The 24,974-nt window shown below is 35.2% G+C and overlaps 1 protein-coding gene across 1 annotated transcript in view; it reads right to left on the minus strand.

The window, feature by feature from the left end:
- Nucleotides 1–23,730, minus strand: part of LOC106669071 (netrin receptor UNC5B) — a 122,873-nt gene extending 99,143 nt beyond the window's left edge. The window contains exon 1 of the mRNA XM_024224831.1: nucleotides 23,568–23,730. The gene's annotated coding sequence lies outside the window, so the exon portion shown is untranslated. The remainder of the gene's footprint in view (nucleotides 1–23,567) is intronic.
- Between the last annotated feature and the right edge of the window lie 1,244 nt (nucleotides 23,731–24,974).

Here is a 24,974-nt window from a genome sequence, read left to right on the forward strand (position 1 = left end):
CTTCAATTTGTAGGTTATGGAAGAGGAAGAAGAAATAACTACTGTGTTTTCTACGAATGAGAAGCAACAACTCAATGGAGACATAATCTAGGGGATAAAATATGAAAAAAGTAAAGTGGTTGTATTAACCTTCTATGCCTGCTATATAGCAGCAAGGCCTGTTATACATTGTAAAATAGGTTTAAGTTAATTTAACGAAGAACACAGTATAATAATTAAGTTTGTTACATTTAGCCAGAGTTAGAAGTTAGAAATGCAGGATTTTGTCAGATCTGACCATACTCTACGAGGAGTAATGAAAAGAGAAATAATAGGGGTATTCATGATTTTTGTAAGATGTTAAAGCCAGAAACGCCCTTACCCGATGCTACGCCATGCGGCGCTACCCGATGCTACCCGACGCAAATCCAAACTCCGATTTTCCATAACGTTGCATTACCCCTGTGCACATCTACGCTCTGCGATCTCCACTGTCCAGATTTTCGTCGGGTCGCATCGAGTACAGTCGACGACAAAATAACCGGACACTCATATTTTTATTCAAACTACATGTATTATTGTCGTTACATTAATTACAACATACTTATTTTAATATAAACCAAATTAACTGAGATTAAAAATTAATTAGTTTTTATTGAAAAAATTAATTTTAATGGTTTGGTAGAAAATTAATCAAAACACTGGAATACGATTTTTTGATATAATGAATTTAACTAACAATTTATTGTACTCGCTTCGGCGGTACATATACTAAAATTGGAACAATTTATTACATGGTTTTGCTCATAAAATTTAATTATCAATTTATTTAGCAAATTAACCGAGATCAAAATTCATTAGTTTTTATTAATTGTTTTTTAAATGGTTTGGTGGAAAATTTATCAAAACACAGGAATACCATTTGTTGATATATATTGAATTTAACTAACAATTTATTGCACTCGCTTCGTCGGTACATATAGTAAAATTGAACAATTTATTACACTTTTTTTCTCATAAAATTTAATTAACAATTTATTTCATAGTTTTGCTCGTAAAATTACACCATTTTGTAATGTCGGGTAGGATCAGAACAGGACACTCATATTTTTTGTAGTTTATTTCCAACTAAGTACAAGTAATTTTGTCGTTATATTAATTACAACATGTTACTTTAATGTAAACCAAATTAAACGAGATAAAAAATGCATAACTTTTTCTAAACATTGTTTAATTATGATGGTTAAGAGTAACTTTATTTAAAATAATTAAGTTTCACAAACAATTTATTAGATGGTTGTGCTCATAAAATTTAACTAACAATTTATTACAAGGTTTTGCTCAAAATAGTGCATTAAGAACAAAAGATTGATAAACGCTGTGGACTGTACGCGACGTGTGCTTGCGTCGGATAGATGTACACACCCCACCAAAACGTGGCAAGGCGTCGGGTAGCATCGGGTAGCGTCGCATGGCATAGCATCGGGTAAGTGTGTTTATGGCTTAACTCGTGTTAACTCGAATGCCCCCTTCTTTTCTTAGCATGTTAAACGTTAATTTTCCCGCAATGCTGCGCGTGGCGATCGGTAGAACCAAAAATAACAGTCTTGTTGTTTATTATGGCTTTCTTTTGTGTTAAATTGTAAGATGCCAGAACTTAAAGAAAGGAAAAGTAATCAACTCTGTCATTCAAAATGCTATCTATGCACTTGAAAAGTACTAATAAAGACACCCTTCAATTCGTGCCGACATACTTAACTTGTACCCTAACGTCTAACAGCTTGTAACTTTATAGGATAGGCGATATATCCACTATGAATGAGAATATAAGATCAGGTCAGAAATTAACAAAAGAAATGTATTGGTCTGGTTTAATTAATGCATATTTAAGAATAAAAATACATATAAACAAAAAAAACAGCTGTTAATTCCATGGCTGCCATATTGGTTACCTACGCCCTAACGGATAGCAATGTGACTACAATTAATTAAGGTTTTCAGTTGAGATAAAAAAGTCAATTCACGAGAGGACAAGGCACGAAGTTAGTGTCCGAGTCGATCGAGGTCACGATAGCTCAAGTGGTAGAGCTGCGGCGTATCAAGCCGAAGATCGTGGGTTCGAATCCCGCTCGTGCCATTGACTTTTTTATCTCAACTGAAAACCTTAATTAATTGTAAGATATTAATTGGTCAAGCGGACCACGTAATTAGTGAATTTAATGTGACTACATTTTCGACATAACATTGGCCCTGGTCTGTAAGATCAAGCAATATAACTAACCGATTCTTACAAGTTTACGTAATCATCTCGATTTAACAGGACCTAACAGAGTTAACAGGGTTAACACAAAAATCGTGAATACCCCTAATGTCCGCAGTTGACTCTGTTAATTGAAAAGCACGTGAGATAGACCATTTGAAATGTTAGTAATTATCACTCTTCCTTAAAATTTATGGCGACACATTCAGTGCTTTGTCTAAACGGAGCAATGAGGTCTAATTCATCATCCCATCACGAAATGCGAAAGGTACGCAGGAGATGAATGAAGGTCGGCCGCTCTGCATGCGCGTTCTGACATCGTTGAGGTATTTCTATCGGTAAATCAAAACCTCTGCCGTCATGGACGCCGAGTTATTGCGTTTGCTATTGTTGGCACCTTATGATGTATGATCATCTGCCACGTCAAACATAGAGCAATAAGGGGGTTACTTGTGAAGAAGCACGCCCCTAAAGCATCGACTCAAATACGAGAGTAAATGCGTACTTCTTTTAAGTGAAAGTTCTACCTTCTACATTTTCTTCAACAGGAAGTATACACCGACGATGCCCACGCCGTTTGGAGTTGTTTTTAGGCGTGTCAAAGCTACTTGTTAATTTATTGCCCCTACTAATAATTTGACTTATCTAATCTTTCTGACGGAGAACCAATTAAGCGTTACGATTATTGCTGTTTAGTTTATCTTACAGCCACACAATATAATAATTCTTTCCAACATTCATTTAAATAAAAGCGGTACAGGTTTTTCATCTAATAAACTTTTTAGTTTGGTTATTTCATTGTACTACTCTTTGCTAAGATTGACTACAATTTTTTTCTTAATACATAATATCTATTCTACTCTGAATTATTATTCGAGCTTAAAATGTAAGTATGAAAGTTACTTTTACAATTTTAAATTTTCTAGCAATGGGACCAAAATAAGACTCAGAATCTACGGCAACTAAATCATTAGATACAATTCGTCGGTTCTTTATCGATTAGTCCCGGGTGGGCCGTTTATTGTTATTAATACGATTAAAACGGAATATCCTCTGTTTACATTGTGGAATGTAAGGAGGAAAATTGCTCGAATTATTAGATGAACGAGATAATTTGAAGGCTCGGTCTGTATAGAGCTTATAATGGGGATAATGAAGTCTATAGTTTGATGAACCATGGCCATGGCTAATAGCTTATTATTTAAATTGATGGGGCCGATGAGAGCCCCGTCGCATATAAGGGCACTCGGCACGGTTCACAACCCACGAACAATGCCCTAGGTGTGTCCTATTCTGCCCTTTCTTAACTCGTGAATTATTATGATTCGGGTGTAAATTAAGTCGTTAAAACCACAGGCTTGCCAGTATGAAACGATAATTATGCGGAAATTCACAAGCCGAGAATAGAAAAACTCAGACTTGTTCAAGTTGCAGGAAGAAGAATATGAATTTCAATCCAATCTTAATAAAAATTCGTTGGAAAAAATGAATAAATTCTACAGTAATACCAAATCTTTAACTAAGAAGCATAAAAAAAGATGTTGATGTCGATGTCTAGTTAAATTGACATTATATCACACCTCATCATGTTGAAGAATCATATTTGGTTATGTTATCTATTACGTTTAAACTACAGGAACTCCCATTATCCGAATACCACCATACTATCAGCAAACTTGGAACTAGCAGTGGTTTCAAATGCTACATGATCAGCACTCGTACCAATTGGAAGAATGGTTCAAGAAGGATCAGATGCAACGAGACAAGATCCGAATAAATAACTTTCACTCTTTGCCGTTTGCCATGATTAATGTATTTCAGCTCTAATCATCTCCCAGCAGCCAATGTCGTCTACTGTTTGGCACTTTACATATACAAAAAACATACTCGGAACCTCACACTTGAATCAAAATAATAGAACTGAACAGAAGATATAAATCAAAAGACTGCTTGTCAACAGATAGAAAAGGTCCAAAAGGGAAAAGGTCATACTTACCAGGTTGCGCGTAGGTCAACTAAGATTACACACGGACACCTTGTAATGTGGGTGAGACCACGTAGGTGTCCGCTGGGAGAAGGGGAGGAGAGCACATAATTGCGGATTGCAAAGAACATAATCAACAAAGAAATAGGACATCCCGAATGACCTATGCGCGGCCTTTAAGCCAGGAACACACTTACCCGATGCTACGCCATGCGACGCTACCCGATGCTACCCGACGCCTTGCCACGTTTTGGTGGGGTGTGCACATCTATCCGACGCAAGCACACGTCGCGTACAGTCCACAGCGTTTATCACAATAATCACTATCACAATCGCAACGCATCTTTTGTTCTTAATGCACTATTTTGAGCAAAACCTTGTAATAAATTGTTAGTTAAATTTTATGAGCACAACCATCTAATAAATTGTTTGTTAAACTTAATTGTTTTAAATAAAGTTACTCCTAACCATCATAATTAAACAATGTTTATAAAAACTTATGCATTTTTGATCTCGTTTAATTTGGTTTACATTAAAATAACATGTTGTAATTAATATAACGACAAAATTACATGTACTTAGTTTGAAATAAACTACAAAAAATATGAGTGTCCTGTTCTGATGCTACCCGACATTACAAAATGGTGTAATTTTACGAGCAAAACTATGAAATAAATTGTTAATTAAATTTTATGAGCAAAACCGTGTAATAAATTGTTCCAATTTTAGTATATGTACCGCCGAAGCGAGTACAATAAATTGTTAGTTAAATTCATTATATCAAAAAATCGTATTCCGGTGTTTTGATTAATTTTCTACCAAACCATTAAAATTAATTTTTTAAATAAAAACTAATTAATTTTTAATCACAGTTAATTTGGTTTATATTAAAATAAGTATGTTGTAATTAATATAACGACAATAATACATGTAGTTTGGATAAAAATATGAGTTTCCGGTTCTTTTGTCTTCGACTGTACTCCATGCGACCCGACAAAAATCTGGACTGTGGGGATCGCAGAGCGTCGGGTAGCTTAGCGTGGCATCGGGTAGATGTGCACGAGGGGAATCCAACCTTATGGAAAATCGGAGTTTGGATTTGCGTCGGGTAGCATCGGGTAGCGTCGCATGGCGTAGCATCGGGTAAGTGTGTTTCTGGCTTTAGGCACGGCAGCACATATACAGATCGCCGTTCCAATATCTCAGGGATATTAATATTTTTAATTGCATATAGGATCATTGCTTCTTCATTTATGCCATATGTTATTATTGGCATGAATGTATTTATTTGCGTGAATGGAGGCGTTTATCCCCCAAATACCACGCCCAATATCGAGTACTCTCGGGATGTGATGAATGATTTGTGTTCTGTACATGTAATTTATTAACGTGAATGGGAGGGTTTATTCCCAATTACCCCTAGGAATATCGAGTATTCGGGTTAGTGTGATCATAGTGTGGTGCGTGAATGTAATTTTTTAGCGTGAATGGTAGGGTTTATAACCAATTAGCTCGAGGAATATCGAGTACTCTGGAGTAGTGTGAATGCTAACCAGACTATCATGTTTTTATCTTGTTTCTGTGTATTTGTATTATTTTATCCACAACTGACCAGGCCGTCAGGTACAAAGAGGCTAGCTGTAGGACAAAGAAAGAAGAGAGTTGATCGTAAAATATCAAAACCCAGTTGGAGAAACAGAAAACGAAATTAGTAGTATTAATACTCGAGAATAATAAAAAAATGTAAAGGTAAGGAACAAGAGCTGGACAAATCTTCATTTATGTATCCCTACTACAATCTTGACGTAAAGAATCGAACTGCAGGGTTCAATCAATGTTCCAACAACTAAAAAAATCCATTCACTCCAATTCAAAAACCTCCGAACCCTTGCGCAAGCTACCTTCTTCGTAACCAATCCACACAAACCCTCAAATGCCATTTTCCCACAAAACCGCAAGAAGTTTTTACAGATAGCTACATATAAACCTAGAACCTCAACCCAATCCCTATTGGGACAGCCTGAACTCTTTCAGACAATTTTCTAAGACGACTGAATCGCCAAAGACCACTCTATTTCATTTCAAGTGAGGAAAGTTATGAGCGTTATGGTAGGAGTGTAATTAATGGTTTACATATCTAATCTTATAATGTTATAATACGAAATTAATAAAACACAAACTCTAGCACCGTTGCAACTTAAAAAAATATATATTTATAATATAACCGTCAACCTTTGCCTTGTCATCTTTTCTCCAATCAGACTTGGAACTTCTCACTCTGCTCAAAGGAATAGAACTGAACATATGACAAACTACTGGAAAGAGTAATTTTCAATAGATCACTATCTCACTACAAGAAAAAAGACTATGTTCATACCATTATACTATTGAAACAGCTACACACACCGACTTAAACTGTTGGATTAAACCAATCGTCCTAACTTCCAAATGATCTAGTCATTCCAGTCCAAAAACCTTCAAGCAACCATTGCCAAAGATTCCCAATTAATATCCAATGTTACTCTCCACACTGACTTCCAAACCCTAATTGAAACCGTAAGAAGTCCTTACTGTCGCCTATATAACCCTAGACCCTCAACCACCCCTCCTCCCGAAACCTTTCTAAATTTTTCCAAAAGCTATTTGCCCTTTGTGAATTGTGAAGTCATAGGAATAGATTACTTCTTATTTTTATGTCTTTAAGAATGTTAAAATATAAAATTGCGAAAGAAAACGAACTAGCTTGCAATGATTTACCGATGTAGTAACATAATATTAAAACAACAAAATGATGTTACTATTCTAAATTAAAAGAGTCAAATTGAATAATTAATGCAAACGAGTGTTCAAAAAGTTCATCCAATACCGAACCGCTTCAAGATAGACCTAATTGAATTTAATTTTGAACATTTTAATTGTACTTTTAATTTAAGGTCTTGGTGCAAGTAATTTTAAAGTATACATTAATGTAAAAGTAAAATTAATATGATCAATTACGACTGCTAAATGCATATATGGTTCGATTAATATATTAATTTTGAAATTTCACTGTCCCTGTCTGCAGAGTGGGATACCAGTAATTGGTCGTTACCGATTCTGCCAGATCTGATCATTGATGAGTTGGCCTGGACTTTAGCAGATAGATTACGGAGATCTATTTTAGACGTCAAAATTTAGACTACGTTCAGAAGTCAAATTGTATAAATTCTCTTCTGAAATACGTTACTATAAACAATTCACTAGTGGTCCGCTTGACCAATTAATATCTTTCAATTAATTAAGGTTTTTAGTTGAGATAAAAAAATCAGTGTCAAAAGCGGGATTCGAACCCACGATCTTCGGCTAAATACGCCGCTGCTCGGACACTAACTTCTCATCTCAACCCCACCTTTTGAATTTTTCGTCCATTTCTCGTTTTCTGTTTGGTTAATGAATGTTATCACGTTCAAAATTCTAATAAATTGTTTCATTGAATGTCAACAATATATAAATACATCGCTAAGTGAAAATAGATTTTTGTAACGGGTCAGAGATTATCCGGAAATATTTCAAAGGCTGTTAACAGCCGGCGCTGGGCCGGCACAAGGGCGCGCCCGCTGTATAAATATAATACCCCCCATTCGCCGTTAATAACGGTACTAATAAATATGTCCGCTTGTTGAAATTTGAACGGAAGTCGCTTAATTTTACTGCCAAGCTCCACTGATATAAATCTGTGTAAGGGTAATGATGGTATAAACAACTCCTAGCTGGAAAATCCAAATGTTGAGATTTAATTTCTAGAATATTTATATGATTCCTATCAGAAATTATTTTAGGAGAAAAACAAATTAAAACTGTTTGAAGTCTAATACAAAATATAAATATTTTCAAAAATTATTAACCTCCAACTTTAAACACTTCGATCCAGCCTGTGACGCTCCAACGTATCAAGAGCACCGTCGATACCATTTTTTGATATAATGAATGTAACTAACAATTTATTACACAATTTTGCTCATAAAATTTAACTAACAATTTATTACACGATTTTGCTCATAAAATTTAACTAACAATTTATTTCACGATTTTGCTCATAAAATTACACCATTTTCGTCGAGTAGCTTCAGAACAGGGCACTCATATTTTTTGTAGTTTATTTCAAACTATGTATATGTAATTTTGTCGTTATATTAATTACGACATTTTTATATTAATAAAAACCAAATTAAACGAGATCAAAAATTCATGAGTTTTTATAAAAATTATTTGATTATGATGGTTAGGCAGAAAATGTATCGAAACACCGAAATAACTACATTTAAAACAATTAAATTTAACTAACAATTTATTACACGGTTTTGTTCAAAATAAGGCATTAAGAACAAAAGAGGCGTTGCAATGGTGATAGTGGTTATTGTGATACACGCTGTGTGACTGTACGTGGCGTGCGCTTGACGTAGCGTAGTAGTGCACACCCTACCAAACGGGACAAGGCGTCGGGTAGCATCGGGTAGCGTCGCATAGCGTTGCATCGGGCAAGTGTGTTTCCGACTTAAGGCTAACACCTAGTAACTCGCCCAATGTAATCGAGCCATTATCAATTTAACTCAACTTGTTTATAAACATATTTTTTGTTGTGTTTGTTTAAAGATCTGGCATTACTGGATAACACCGATAATCGAAATTCACCCTTCACGGTCTTAAAGAAAATATCTGACTTTACAGAAATCACATATACTATTGAATATGGCGAAATTCTGAAATGCTTCTGACATACCAACCCAATCGCATAGGGACACAAAAATGATCTGTAATGTAAACATTACAGCTTCATCACCTCGTAGTCCTTAGAAATCCCACAATTCTGTTGCTGTTTATAGTTAGAAAGAAATATTATACACTAATTAAATAAAAAGCCATATAATTCTCAAATGAGGAAAACAATTAGCAAACATAAAGAAAAAGTGTTATCAAATATGATTTATACTTTTTTTACTTCCAAGTAATTTATTTGTGGTTCAACAGAGTAAGTTGGTAGATATTTGGAATTAAAGAAAGTAATTCATGTCATACAGGCTTATTGTTCCACATGCATGACGACCAAGTTCATAACTAATACACGACCTTTTAGTAGTATAATAGTAAGATCGTGTAGGAAGGCGAGCCAGTGGACTTGGTAAGTCATCTCCCAAACAGTATGTTTTCTATGTTGTCATCAAACATTTTTATACTTTTTTTTACTTCCAAGTAATTTATTTGCCGTTCAACAGAGTAAGTCAGTAGATGTTTGGGATTAAAAACAGTTACATAACGTCTCAATAATTTTGAAGATGAAGAGTCATCACTATTGTTTATTTCCTAAATTTCCATCCGGTTTTCCCCCATGGACATCCGCCAAAATATTTGGCCGAGATCAGAAGGACTGTAAACAATGTCTACAAAACGTGAAAGGGTTCCGGAACGGTCCGTCCAGAATAAGCCTACAGAAATACACAAACAGGCGAATACAAACATTTTTCAGAGGCGCCTATTAAAATACGTGCGGCTGTTTTAAACCGGACGTGATATATCTTCTTGTCGATGGACTTGGAAATGCACAAAGATAAACAAGACATGGGTTTTCACCCTCCCTAATTACATTTCTTTCCTAAGCACACTCAAATACGACCGGCACTCAGCTCGATCAATCTCGGGCCGCTTTTTACTTCAAAAATTCTCAGTGGAACTTTTTGAACTTTAAGTACTGAGAAGGTTCTTTAATTTTTTTCGAATGACTTTCGCAAACGCCAGAGGATCCACTTAAAAGTTGACCTATAACATCTTAAAAAAGAACTTTTTCACAACACCACTCCGAGCAGGGCCGGATTCTTCTTCCCTAATGAATTCCGAAAGCTATAAATTATCTTTTCCGTTAAGAGTCATGACAGGGAAATAAATATAATGTCGGAAAAGTTATAGCTTTAGGAAAATTCGATCCTAACATATTCACACAAGCCTGCAGAAAATAGTGCCAGTCAATCGTATAAATCGGTTTTACAGAAATGCTTCGACCGATTTTCCAGTAGTTGAACAATAAAAAATCTTTACATACAATGCTAAAAAGCACACGTAATCTGACTTACCGCCAAAAAAATAATACACCTCGTCGGTACCTCTTCCACATCATTACAATTAAACAACTTTAAACAATTAACTATTATAATCATTAATTAACGGTCACTACCACGTATTATTCCAAATTTGTCCATTATAATTTTGTGTTAAATTGTTAGATGCCAGAAGTTCATAAAAAGGGAAAATTAATCAACTCCTTCATTCAAAATGGTATCTATGCACTCGAAAAGTACTAACAAATGACACACTTCAATTCGTGCCGACATACCTAACTTGTATCCTAACGTCTAACAGCCTACAATTTTATAGGATTGGGGATGTACCTATTATGAATGAAAGTAAGGACAAGTCAGAAATTAACAAAAGGAATGTAGTGGTCTGATTTAATTAATGCGTACTTAAGAACAAAAATACATGTAAACAAAAAACAGCTGTTAAATTCATGGCTGCCATGTTGGTTACCTTCGCCCTAACGGATAGCAATGTGACTACATTTTCGACCTAACATCTAACATTGGCCCTATCATAAATCGAGCAATTTAAGTAGCAGATTCTTACAAGTCTACGTTATCATTTTTCTCGACCTAACAGGACCTAACAGATTTAACAGGGTTAACACAAAGTTCGTGAATAACTCACTTCACTCTCCAGACCTCACACACTCACCCCAGAGTAATCAATGTTCCTTGATGAGGGGTCAAGCATATCCGTCATTTCACACGAATAAATTTGATGTATCATCAGTAGTATGGTCAAGGGGGAGCCTAAAATTACAAATTTGCCAAACTTTCGACCTAGGCTCCTAGGTCATCACAAGGCCTAGGATTTTTCAAACAAATTAACAACAAATAACAGTTTTTACAAAAAACAACAATCAAACCCAATCCTTCTTGTTTTGTCTAGTCCTGCTTCCTGTCCTGTTCGCTTTCGAATCGCTTCTATACAGTCCACTAGTTAATTAGCCTCCAACAGTTATATTACTTCTTATTTTTCTTATTTTCAAGAAGAATTTTTAATTCACCTTTGGCCAAAGTTATTACAGGTTTTAGCTATTAAACTGCTCTCCACCATGGTTATTGAAAAATTTCACGAATGTTGAGAAGTTAGTACTTTATTTTATTTTTGTTTTATCTTATTTTATTTATTGCGACCAGCGCACACAAACCAATTTCAGTCATTAACTACTTACTATATTGTTTTAATTTTTTTTGTAATTTGTAGTTAAATTTTTAAATTGTACAAATTTTTATAAGCTGAGAAAGATTTCTTCGGTTAAAGAACATTGACGTAAATCTATCTCTTAGAATTTTTACACAGTTGAAATCTTTAACCAAAGAAGAAACCTCAACTATAAGGTTGAGAAGCACATGTGATTAGGTGATTACACCTGAAAATCGTTTCTCCACGTTAATGAAGATACTGCTGATAATACATCAAATTAATCTTCAAGTGGTCATTTGTCTCCACCAACGCTAATAAATTACATTCATTCCAATTAATTAATCCCCCGTCCGTGCCCCAAGATTACGCACAGGGCGACGATATATTAAAATATTGACTGTACTTGTCAAGACCTAAACAATCGAAAATGTGCTCAACTGAAATTTTATTCTTTCAAAACGAGCACATACACGGTGGTTTTCCAGCCATGAGGTGCTCACCAGTGATTTTTGAATGGCAGAATCCCTTGAAAGAAGAATTCTTGTCTATAGTTGTTATTTTTATCCAACTATTAAATTCATGAAGAGTATATATTTAAATATAGTTATATGATTTAAAAAAATGTAATTCGTGTATTACAAGAGGGCGTAATGGACAAGTGGCCAACGGTCTATAAAATTCTTTTTACATATTATTCTCAATTTACATTCCATGCGCCGCCTTTGCCGGCATTCCACCTTAGCAAATTTAATATTTTTAATGCAACTAGAACCTAACTCCTGTGAATTCCAGGGGGAAAACAGGAATTTTCATAGACGAAGTAATCCGAGTTAGAGTCTTTCGAGAAAATCAATTTTCCATCCACAGTTTGTTTTCGTAAAAATTTAGTTTTACCTTGCCGTACTTAGATGAAATCATGATATGACATGCTTATACGTCAATCCTGGCCATAAATATAAAAACTCCTTACGAAGACATGCAATTGGATGAAAAATATATGACACACAATATATCACAAGACTTGGGAAAACAGACATTACTATATCAGTCCTTGTTTATTTAAAAAATATACTGCAGAGATTGTCTATAACGACCGGTTATAACGTACAAAATCTTCGGTCCCATAAAATGTCATAAGGAAAAAACATAGGAATTGTTTATAACGAACTATCGGCTATGGAGGATAGCATGCAAAAGTAACCCCAGCTGCTAAATGCTTATAGGAAATTCTCCCCTCTTTTCACATTGGTCAGAAAGGAGTCTGGCATGAGCCAACACAATAAACTACTAATTTATAAAGTATTTATTAAACCAATGTTGCTATATGCATGCCCAGCATGGATTTTATCTGTAAAAAAAATCTTAATAACTTATATGTAATTCACTGCCTCTCCCAGAGATTACAGATAGACAGACCTACACGAGCGAACTAACATGAAATAGGTAGAGGAGGAAATATATGATGAGGTTGGCAAATTCTTCAGGCGTATGAGTGTCTCCTCAAATCCCATTTGCAGATCCATAGGTGCACATCCAACAAATGCAAATTGTAAACGTAAGAGGATCAAACACAATGTACCTGGCTTATAAATTTGTCATAGTTATCAAATTCATAGTTATAAGAATATTTATGCACCTATTTATGTATTTAATTATTTATTTACTTCTCATCAACACATTTTAAATGTATTTATTTAATTCTATATATAGACTTAATCCCTCTGCTTGTGGTTTATTTAACATAAATTTTTTCCACAAACAATTATGGAATTTCTCTTACCTATTTGTATATAATGTAAATAGTAGGAAGCCATAGTGAAATGTCACTTTCAAAAGTGATTTAATTGTTCAGAAATAATTAATTGTTAGACCTTGGATTGTTTTTTATAGAAAATCAATATCTTTATCCACCATATATTCAGCAAATTCTTTCATATATGATTGTAATACTTCAATCATTTTTTAATAAAAGAAATGAAACTATTTTGAATGAAATACCTTAAGTTCCTTAAACATTTGTTCATTAAGCTTGTACTTAAGTCAATTATTTATTAATAAAATAAAATCAAAGATATTTTTATTACAAAAAAAACTAAAAATAAAAGTTGTCACTGAGTGTTACAAGTTGTATACCAACTTTATTAAAAAATAATTGACAAACCTGTCATAGTGTTGACATCTTAATTTCCAAAATCAAAAACCCAAAATTCACAACTTGTGAAATTTCTTATAAAAGTTAAACAATTATTTTGTGCTCTAAAACATTAAAATTCTATTTTCCATATATTCTAAAATTACTGTATATATTGTTGTGCACATGTACATATAAAAATTTATTCTATTCTATTCTTAACTCTCCCTTTTTTAAACTATAAATGTCTTTAAAAACCTCTAACTAGAAAAAAATCACGACCTTAGTCACTTCTGTTGAAGGGAAATTTGCAATAATTTGTTCGATCGATTCGAGAAATTGTCCGAGAGTCTGGCAAGTCGCAAGTGATCAAATCAAACAATTTATGAAGTGCCTTGAAGTTAAAACAGATAACAGATTACATATTACAATGATACCGTATTCCAATAACTGCTTCCACATTTGTAACACATATGTATTAATGTTTTAAAAACATTTATGTAAATAAATTACTTTACCATGCTGGTATGTTTTTTGTTCTTCCTCATAAACCTGGATAAATTATATAATTACTATTAATTATAATGAAAACCTTTCTGCTATAAACGTACATGCTTTTCAATTGGATGAAATGTTCAGATGTAACCGTTCACTAGAAGCTTTATACTGAAGTGAATGCAGCTTATAAGGTACAAAATTTTATGGCCAATTGAAGTTCATTATTACCGATTTATACTATATAGGAAATTATTTTCAGAAAGATCCGACATTCAGGAAATACGCTGAGAGAAATGAAACATCGAACAGACTAATGCATGCTCTAAAAGATCCCTAAATGTTCAACGGATCCGTCAGTTTTCCTCGTGTGAATCCGGCGAAACGGCAGGCATTTGGCATGATGTCTTTCCGTAGATCCCCGACTAAGCTGACACATGACGATAAGTTAACAGCATCAAAGGAAATTGTTTTAACTTATTGTAAAAACTTCAAAAATAAGTTAAAAAGAAATTCAACCAAAAAACCCGGACTTTTAATCAAATCTCTTGATGGACTAGGTGTGGTTCTCTGGTGCACTACAAGTAAAGAACTTGACTTAATGTATCACATCTCACTCTGCAACGAGATGATAATATTTTCTTTGCAAATGTAAATAAAAATGGGCAATCAAAGAGTATGTAAAAGAAGAAGAAATTGTATTTTTTCCTTAGTTGTTTTTCACAAGTTTATCACACTTGTTTTGTTAACGGCTACTTTTCTATCCAAATTATTATTCAGATGTAAAATAAATGTTTATGTAGATAAAAATAGGTACGAATAATTTTGTGACATGTCAATAAACGACAGAGGTATTGGCGATCTTTGAGTTAACCATAAGGTCTTGTTAGATCGAGAAAAATTATGACTTGTAAGAATCGGCTAGTTAATAATATTGTTCGATCTAACAGGCCAGGGCCAATGTTAGATGTTAGGTCGAAAATGTAGTCACATTGCTATCCGTTAGGTCGTAGGTAACCAACATGTCAGCCATGAATTTAACAGCTGTTTTTTGTTTACATGTATTTTTGTTCTTAAGTACGCATTAATTAAATCAGACCAATACATTCCTTTTGTTAATTTCTGACTTGTCCTTATACTTTCATTCATAATAGGTACATCCCCTATCCTATAAAACTGTAGGCTGTTAGACGTTAGGATAAAAGTTAGGTATGTCGGCACGAATCGAAGCGTGTCATTTGTTAGTACTTTTCGAGTGCACAGATAGTATTTGGAATGAAAGAATTGTTTAATTTTTTTTTTTTAATAACTTTTGGCATCTTACAATTTTACACAAAAGAATACCAAAAAAAACAATAAAACTTCAAAGACTGTTATAGCTTTATTTTTGGTTCTACCAATCGCCACGCGCAGTATTGCGGAAAAATTTACATTTAACAAGCTAAGAAGAAAAAGGGGGCGTCCAGGATCTTACTGGACATTTCTCTATTCGAGTTAACACAAGTTAACATCTATTTTTCTATAAATATATTCTCTGTCTAGAATAAAATGGGACACACTAGGAGTTTTCACGATCTTTGTGTTAACCCTGTTAACTCTATTAGGTCCTGTTAGATCGAGAAAAATGATGACGTGACTTGTAAGAATCGGCGAATTAACATTGCTCGATCTAACAGGCAAGGGCCAATGTTAGATGTCAGGTCGAAAATGTAGTCACATTGCTATCCGTTAGGGCGTAGGTAACCAACATGGCAGCCATGAATTTAACAGCTGTTTTTTGTTTACTCGTATTTTTATTCTTAAATACGCATTAGTTAAATCAGACCACTACATTTCTTTTGTTAAAATCTGACCTGTCCTTATATTCTCATTACATCTTATCGTTCTCATACATCCCATATCCTATAAAGTTGTATGCTGTTAGACCTTAAGATACAGGTTAGGTATGTCGGCACGAATAGAAGCGTGTCATTTGTTAGTACTTTTCGAGTGCATAGATAGCATTTTGAATGAAAGAGTTGTTTAATTTTCCTTTTTTAATAACTTCTGGCATCTTACAATTTTACACAAAAGAAAACCAAAACAAACAATAAACCTACTGTTATAGCTTTATTTTTGTTCTACCAATCGCCACGCGCAGCATTGCGGAAAAATTAACATTTAACAAGCTAAGAAGAAAAAGGGGGCGTCCATGATCTTACTGAACATTTCTCAATTCGAGTTAACACGAGTTAACATCTTACAATCATCGTGAATACCCTTGATGTATAAAATTTTAGGAAATACATCCTCCTGACCAAAAATAATAGTACTTTCTCGACATCGTAGCTTTGACTCATTAGTTTTCCCCTTCATTCTCATCGGTCCGCCTGTATAACAAACTCAATTCGGGACGGGACGACACCCTTTGTCTCCTTTTATTTCCGGCTTAACGGATTTATGTGAAAGGACGTATGAATTTTTCATCCCCAGCCGATGCGACAGGGGTACCGAGTGAGAGCCGATCGCGCCCCAGCCCGTGAGTTTAATCAGGACAATTTATTTGCGGCCTGCCTTTGACACCCCCTAACCACTGATGAAGCAAAACACGGCCAGTTAAAGAAGCGCAAGGAGAAAATTAGTTTTTACTCCTGCATTATTTACACTCGGAATCGTCGATGCCTTTGATAGGTCATCCATCTTTATGATTTATCTTTCGAAGATTTTCAATTATTCCGTTTCAAAGGAAAGATAGATTTACAGGCCTCACCGAAGATAGAAAAACTGACTTTAAATCGTTTAATCTAGCCAACAATTTTTCGTCTTAACTTTGAAATAGAATGGACTGTCAGACACCGTCATTTCACCATCTTCAGTATTGGGTATAACTTACAAACTGCAGATTCAACACTCTGCAGACAATATAGAACAATTTTTATATGGAAATACAATATAATATGAAACTTAACTCAAACTAAGGAATAAAAATACCTATAACAATCTCATAAAATATGTGTTAATGATTATTTTTTTGATTTCATCATAGTGCATACTTGTCGAGCATGTCATGTGAATGTAATTGAATAACGAAGTGCAGACAACCCACGAAGGCTTACCGTAATTATTTGTAGTAACGACGAAAAGTAGCTCGGTTGGCAAATTCCAAAAGCTAGGGATATTAACCATCATGAAGGTAGTTACAACCTGCACCAATATTAGTACAATTCATAAAGGAGAACCGCAAATGATGCCGCCCCTTTCGAACTATAATCCTCTAACGAGCTGAGGTTGGGCGTTGATTAAAACCCTGGATATAATTGAAAATGGTGTCGTACGTCGTCAAGGGCTCGCGTAATTGGAGGAAACCCTTCGTAACGGCTATAACCAATCCTAGACCTCTTTAATGACGGCAAAGCTCCTCGTAGTTTCTACACCTTATCCTTATACCAAAGGAAATAAGATATGTACAATTTTAAATTATTATTAGTTTCCAAAGACAAATTATTTATAACTTCAACCTTCACCTAACATTTTAAATGAACTTACACGTTATGAATTTAAAAAAATATAGATTTCTTACGCAACTACGTGAAAATTTTAAATGGCACAGTTGCTGCCGAACGTAGACATTAGAATACATACTTAATATTTTCTAAAAAAATTAACTCACCGGGTTTTAACCAACTCCAACGTCACGTAAGTCTATATCCCCACCTATAACTTTTAGGGCTTCATGGGGCGAATCGAGATTACATTTTCTACCTTCTCCACACTTCTACTGTAAATTAATAAACACACTGACAGGCAAAAAATTCCGCGCACTTGTAATATAACTTGATTTGTCCATACGTTTATATTAATCAAAGTTTCATTTTTTTAACGTTTAATAATTGAGTCTTTGTCTAAAAAAGTAAATTGCTAAGGAAAATGGTAAATTAATTAACATTTCAATATTGTGTATTTTCTCCTTTTGCCTTAATTACATCTCGAAGACGCCTCGACATACTTTCTACCAGTTTGCAAATGTCCCTTTGCAGGAGGTAAGCCCATTCTTTACGAAGAGTCCTTTCAAGATCATGGCATGTATCAGGAAGTGATGGACGTGCTTTGTCTTTTGAGGTTATCGCATAAAAGTTCGATTGGGTTCAAGTCTGGAGAACGGGGAACGTGCTGCCCAGGCTAAGTCCATGATGTTATGCTGTGGAAGGTACGTTTGCATTATGCGAGCGACATGTGGACGGGCATTATCATGCATTAAAATATGATGGACGCTGATTTTATCGAAAATAGGCAAGGCTTGATGTTTCAAAATTTCATCCACATAGCGACTGGCCGTCAAAGACCCTCCCCGAACAACCCACTCTGTGCGACTCTCCATTGATATTCCCACACCATCACTGAACTACGTTGAAAAGTCATTAAATTCACTAATTTCGGGGTCCGCTTGACCAATTAATATATTACAATTAATTAAGGTTTTTAGTTGAGATAGATAAATCAATGGCACGAGCGGGATTCGAACCCACGATCTTCGGCCTGATATGCCGCTGCTCTACCACTTGAGCTATCGAGACCTCGACCCACTCGACACTAACTTCCCATCTCAACCCCACCTTTTGAATTTTCCCTCGTTTTTGCCATTTTTGCGGACCACGAAAACTAGTGAATTTAATAAGTTAAAATGAAGTATCGAGTGGGTCGAGGTCACGATAGCTCAAGTGGCAGAGCAGCGGCCTATCAAGCCGAAGATCGTGGGTTCGAATCCCGCTCGTGCCATTGATTTTTTTATCTCAACTAAAAACCTTAATTAATTGTAATACGTTGAAAATGTTGGCTCTGGGAAAAATTACAAGCCCCATACCGTTCATTTTGCGTTCTCCACGCTCTTTCACGCCCATCTGGGGATCGTAACGCAAATCTACACTGATCCGTAAAACATACAGCAGACCTATCGTGAAAATACGAATGGCTGTGTTCTCTAGCAGATGCGAGCCGTGCAACTCCGTGTGCTCTGGTCAATTTTGGTCCTTTTAGGGGCAAAAAGCCATCATTCTATACTGATTTAATCTTCTTCGACCAGTGCGTTCAGAAATTTGGAACCTCGAAGTTCCTGGAGCTGATAAATCGCTTGAACAGTAAGGTGCCGGTTTCGCAAAATTCTCAAAGTCGAAAAACGGTCGTCCTGTCGTTCTGTTACCCTAGGACGTCCAGAACCTGGCCATCTATGGTAAGATCCAGTTTCTCCAAATCGGTTAACGGCATCTTGCGGTGTTTCGTAGGGAACTCAGAAGGCAATAGCCGCATACCTGCTGGTACGTCCATCATCAATACGTGCCACACCATGCGCAACATCCTCAGCACTAAGCGGCACTTTTAAGTTTAAAATTGAAATTAAGGATACAAATTCGTCAACTAAACAGTTTGTTGCTTCAGAATTCAAATGAGACTGAATGAACATTTTAAATTTCATAAAAATTAAACATTGAAAAATCCTTTATCCTTGTTTTGGATTAAGGATGAAGTGGGTTTACGTCTAATTGATATTCCCAATTTAAAACATAGCATAAACAAATATTTACTGATAAAAACAGTTAGACAAATTAACGTCAGAATTTTCATTCATCGAGAAAATTAAAAAAAAAAAAATCAGTTGTGTGGAATTTTTTGCCTGTAAGTGTATATATATTTATTAATTTACTAATAATTTGGGTTATCAATAGGCTAAGTTCAAAAATTTAACTTGATTGACACACATTTTACTTCCTCTTAAGCAGTTTTCCTAAGTACTAGCAAAGTTACTAAACTCAATCAATTTTGTGGGTACGTTTTTGTTTGTTATGCTAAACATGGGCTTGGAGTCGTTGTAATGCAATTGAAAATTAAATGATGGGCAATCGCCTGGGTCGAATTGTCACCGGTTAAATTAACGAGCGTAACGGTACCACAATGACATCACGATGGTGGAAAATTCGTTTTAAGCAGTCATTCCGGCCTGTTGTAATAAAAAGCCCTTGATATCATACATACATACAGTACTTAGGTAACAATCTAACCTATTGAAAATGATATCATTTTCATGATTATATAATTTTACCAAAACGAAAAAGTACATAAAATCATGAAATGGCTTTAACCAAATATTTTATAGACCTTAACTAAACTGCTACCTCTGTCGTTTATAATAATCTAGCTGTTTATTTTTTATGTAGTTTTTGAAAACACGTGTTGCTCACTTCATACATACATGTTAAAATTACCAGATCAATTTTTTGGTATAAGTGCAAGGGAGCAAAGATTATGACCAGGCCATCCAATTTTGGTCTTATATCGTGAATCAGAGGGTAATTGTGTCCTCGTATGATGACCTGTCTTCCTGAGGGAGGTTGATTCTTTTATTCCTTAAATTTCTTTCCAAATTTAAATTAATTGTATCAACCACGGTCGTGCTTAGAATATTTTAACCATCATAGAATTAGAATGGCCGTTCAGGTTTACGTATATATTTAGATTCAGAATTATCACATTCGGACTATGTTCCGAATATTTTAATAATTTATTTGACCAGATCATAAGTTCATATGATACACATTATTTAATGTCTTACGAGTACTTCCAAAATATTCCCTGATTGCTCAACAATTGTTTTAATATATAAAATGATAATATTCAGACTTTCATACATCTCTACGAGAACCTGGCCGTTTCTGTACATAACTTTGTCTTTTGAATTGTGATATGCACTTAGTCCTTAATGTAGTAAGGTTCTCAAATTCCTCTGGGGCCCTAGAACTTTCAGCTCTAGCATTCCAATCCATCACAATTAGCTATGATTGAAGATGATTAAAAAATCTACGATAATTTCTAACGAATTGACAAAAATTATCTAGACTCAACGGTGAAGATGGCGAAAAGCCGAGTCGCACGTGACAGACCACCCAGCGAGGAAGGTAGATGATACGTAACGACCAAATTATAGTTGATCTCCATGCAGACCACACAGAGAAATCTCAAAATTACTAAACAATTTATGAGCTGCAAAATTAATTTTTATACCATATGAACTTCGTTCCTATGATTATTTTGAGATCTTGAGATGCCGGGTGGTACGACGGTTTTAGAAAAACATTTTCTTTATTGTGCCAACGTTTCGATCTTTATTGAGATCATCTTCAGGGTTCAAAGAGTTTGTTTTTGTGTTCCGTGTTGGGAGTGCCCACAATTAGGTATAGGCACTCTCAACCCGACAAACAAGAATGACACATCTACACAAAAATACGTTGAGCCCTGAAGATGATCTCCATGAAGGTCGAAACGTGGCACGATAAAGAAAATGTTTTTCTAAAACCTAGGCCACACCAGACCGCATCTCACGATCTCCAAATAATCATTAACAAACGGGCACTAAATAACACACATTAGTTCCCTATCTTAATTTTTATCTTTTGAATTTTCTATTATGCAGGGTGACCGGCAATAAGTGTCGAAATGTCAGGTGATTCTACTCACAAAAAATACCCTTTGAACCCCTGACATAATCTCAACGGTAAGGATATAATTTCAGGTTTTCGGTTGTTTTTTTTCGATTTAGATCCACTAAATTGGTTATAACTTCAGAATTACAGGTTGTAAAAAAAATGTAGTTTATACTATCGAAAGGATGTCAAATTTTCTATAAGAAAACGGATTTACCTTGCAAAATTGTTGAAAAAATTCTGCACGAAAAATTCAGAAAAACTATAAATGTTAAAATTTAGAATTTTTTGAAAATGTTTGATTCGAAACTGTTAAAACTACAAACTCCTGGAACATTGCAAATTACTTTCAATTAATTAAGGTTTTAATTGAGATAAAAAAGTCAGTGTCACGAGAGGGATTCAATTCATTTGTCGCCGAGAATCAAATGGAATACAGGACATTTGAAAAATGGCAAAAAGGAGGGAAAATTAAAAAAAGTGGGGTTGAGATAGAAAGTTAGTGTCCGAGTGGATCGAGGTCACGATAGCTCAAGTGGTCGAGCAGCGGCGTATCCAGCTGAAGATCGTGGGTTCGAATCCCGCTCGTGCCATTGACTTTTTTATCTCAACTGAAAACCGTAATTAATTGTAAGATATTATTTGGTCAAGCGGACCACGAAAACTATTGAATTGCAAATTACCTCAAATGTTTCCCATTCAATTAGCATCCAACGTTATACGTACCGTTTTGGATTGCGTTTCTTAAAGCCCAAAAAGTTTGCATTTTTGATAAAAAAAACTGATTGTCATCATTAGTCTAAATTTTGTAAATAGATGTTCATATTTGCTAACCTTGTAATTATTACGAGACTCATCATAACGAGACAGACTTCAACAAAAAAATTGTAAAACCTTTCAAACGAGTTTCATCAAACATAGGCTTGATTGGTAAGGGTCAGAACACAACGGCGATCCCGTATGCACCCTCATATTCCAACGCAGCAATTCAACCTTCCGTTAATATGTACCTTGGCCAAACTCATAAGGCCAAGTTGGGCGTTTTATTCATTTTACCAATCAAAACGAGAACACTGTAAAAGGAACGAGAGTAAACACCAATCTATAGATACATTGAACAATGTTACCTGGTTTTGCTGTAAAAATTGAACTGGTTCACAATATCCTTTTTTTGTCTATTTTTTATTACCATCTTACTAGTTTAAGCTCTGTACATCACAAGGTTTTCAATAATAACGTTCAACTTGATTTATGTTTTTCCAACTCGTAAAGGTTGGGGGGGGGGTTGAGCTAGATCTATCACGTCAAGAATATTTATCAAAAGTTAATATTTGAGATCAATTGAAGATGACACCAAATCACAAATATCTTGCACCAAAACTAGGAAAATATGGTGTAAATACACAAAAAAGACAAATAAGAACAGAGATTATTAGAGACTGAAAAGACGTTTTCATACTAAGACTACACAGATGTAAGTTACGCCAAAAAAGCTTCAGTGAAAAAACCTAAACAAGCTATATAGGCAGAAACCTTTAACCGTTGTAACAAGGTGGTTGAAGTTTTTTAATTGCTAATGAGATGGCAACTAATTAAAATATCTGAACAACGCAAATCACCTTCAAAAATTTCATACATTTCTTTTTTTCTAAATCTTCTCATTTCCTGAAATATGGAAGACACAATGGGGAGTCTAAGCCAGACCAAAAGTAAATGCATCGTCCACGGAAGCAATGAAAAGTGATTAAGTTAGTCCACTAGGACAAGCCAGTAGGTAAATCGAAATCGAGATCATCAGTCATTGGTGAAAGGTGTCGTAATCTGAGTACGACTGTGGCTCCAGTTAATAATGTGGCTTACGTATTGTCCAAGCGAGTTATTGCCCCGGAAACGTTGGTGGATACACGGGCGATCCATCAACCTAGGATTACCGTCAGCTCGGTTATTAATTTTTTTTTACCAAAGGGATTACAGATTTTTGACAAAAGAATTCAGTTTTGATGTACTGACCTGGACATCCAGAAGTGCACTCGTCTTTTTGGACCGAAGCTCCGGAACATGCTCTTCCACCATTGAAAGGTGACGGGTTGGAACAGGTCCTTGTCCTTTTCTGTACTCCGTGTCCACATCGTGCGCTGCACTCTGACCATTGAGACCATGAAGACCATCCTCCGTTTACTTAAACAAAGAAAACGTGCAAAGTTAATTAGCAAATCAACCTAATAAAAACGCTTAATTAAAAGAACAGAAGAAGTGTTTAAAAAAACAGTCTTTACGGATTAGTAGAGCTAGCTGCGAAGGTTGCAACTTACTCCAACGGCAACAATGATTCACTTAATCTGTTATCGGATTAAGGGTGACGAGATCTCGAGGTCATTAGTTTGGGGCGACGTGGTGAGTATTTATGATGGAGTTAGTAGAGAGGGTTTGAGTAGTAGGATTCAAAGATAATTGCGAAACCTGATGAAGGGAGATCGATTATTTACCGATCGAATGTTAAAAATGGGTAATGAGATGTGTGTTGTCGAAACGAGCTTGCAGAATTCTTCTGACGACTTTTGACTGGAATGCTTAGGGTAGCTGGATATTATATGACTTGCTGATCCCCCACAGCTCCGAATTTTGTAAAGTGTAAGAATGTGTGGTGATTAGTGACCGTTAATAGATAATTATTCAGAAATCGTGAGATGCGGTCTGGTGTAATGTAGGTTTCAGAAAAACATTTTCTTTATCGTGCCAATGTTTCGATCTTTATTGAGATCATCTTCGGAGCTCAAAATGTTTGTCTTCTGTGTAATTGTACCATTCTTGCGTGACGTGTTGAGAGTGCGGTACTTTGAGCCCTGAAGATGATCTCAATAAAGATCGAAACGTTGGCACGATAAAGAAAATGTTTTTCTGAAACCTACATCACACCAGACCGCATCTCACGATTTCTGAATAAGTAAAGTGTAAGTTTATTCATTACACTCTAGTCTAATTTCGGTCCTAGAAGTTGTCTAAGCCGTCTGTGGACTCTTATGAGAAATGCCATGTCTATATGCTAATTATAGTCTTATGTGTAGGTATTAGTAGGTCCTTGCAGCTAACGTTGAAGAAGTGTTTATTTAACGTGAAGGTAACATGGGTGAAATACGGTAGAAATATATGACTGGACCAGTAACCCTTGTGGTACGCCTGCTTGGATCGGCCATGCCTTTAAGAATTCATTTCCGCACTTTTCCTTGGAGTATTGAACTGCTTACGTTTGACATAACCCCCCACCAAACCATATCATGCCAAAAGCTTAGTCCTATCACCAGCAGTATTCTCTGTTATCTAAAGCAGAGGGAAAATATTGCCTACTGACTTGAAGATGAATATCGAAGTTATGAGAGGTGAAATTGAACAGAGAGAAGGAAGGTTTCATCCAAGATG

Source organism: Cimex lectularius, unplaced genomic scaffold, assembly GCF_000648675.2.
Source record: "Cimex lectularius strain Harlan isolate CLEC.00 unplaced genomic scaffold, Clec_2.1 scaffold53, whole genome shotgun sequence".
NCBI lineage: Eukaryota > Metazoa > Arthropoda > Insecta > Hemiptera > Cimicidae > Cimex > Cimex lectularius.